Genomic DNA, 1161 nt, shown 5'->3' on the forward strand with positions numbered 1-1161 from the left:
AAAAAAAAAAAAAAAAAATGTTAGTTGCCTCTTCCATCTTTTATCTCTCCCTACCATTTTCCTGAAATAATGCCCCCAAAACATGTATGACTACTAATATAATTTTCCTTACCTATAAAATCCTCACATGTTCTCTCATATACCCAATGCTAATAATTGATTTGTATTTACTCTGTTTTCCCAGAACATACAAGTTCAAATTCATGGTAATGCCAAGGATTGCACTTTCATTAGCTGGATTTGAGTTTACTGGGCCAAAACCTCATTTTTTCCCTTTTTCTTTCTTTTTTTTTTTTTTTTTTGAGACAGGGTTTTGCTTTGTCACTTTAGGTCACTTTAGTTAGAGTGTGGTGGTGTGATCTTAACTCACTACAGCCCCAGACTCCTGGGCTCAAGCAATCCTCCTGCCTCAGCCTCCCAAGTAGCTGGGACTACAGGTGTGTGCCACCATGCTCAGATAATTTTTCTTATTTTTTTGTAGAGATAAGGTCCTTCATGTTGCCCAGGCTGATCTCTAGTGATCTTCCCTCACTGGATTCCCAAAGTGCTGGGATTATGGGTATAAACCACCACACCTGGCTGAAAACTTTCTTGGAACACTTGAACTATAGTCTAACGGGAGTCTCTTGCTACTTGGAGAGCTAGGTTGTGTTGGTGATTGTTGCTTAGGAATTTGACTCCAACTGGATTGACTGCATAAGTTTGCATAGGTTGAGATGTCTGTATTCTAGGGGCTACACAGGAGGCCTGGTCCTATGTTCCCTCTCTGCTCTGCTCTGAAGTGAGAGCTTGAGGACTCAGTACCAGCAACTGGGAGGAATCCATGAGAGTCCAAATGAGGAAGCAGTCATAGTTATATAACACAGTTAAGTTTGTGAACTCACTGTGGGTCTAGAGGACTTCTTTTTGAGGCATGCCTTTCAATTCCAGGTTACCAACAGAGGAGCTGCTAAGACTCTGGACCCTTTATTCCAGCCATGTTCCAGAGCACTTCTTGCTTGTGGAGGCCTCAGACTATTCCAGGGATGCTCCCATCTCAAGCCATCTTGGGCTATTAGATCCCCTTACCCATGCACATACCTCAGTAACCCCAGTATTAACAGTCTACCACCAGACAATGGTAACAAAAACAACCAGGCTAGTTTTTTTTTTTTTTTTTTT

The sequence above is a fragment of the Otolemur garnettii genome, unplaced genomic scaffold (genome assembly GCF_000181295.1).
Source record: "Otolemur garnettii isolate 467f Iridium unplaced genomic scaffold, OtoGar3 scaffold00096, whole genome shotgun sequence".
NCBI classification, from domain to species: domain Eukaryota; kingdom Metazoa; phylum Chordata; class Mammalia; order Primates; family Galagidae; genus Otolemur; species Otolemur garnettii.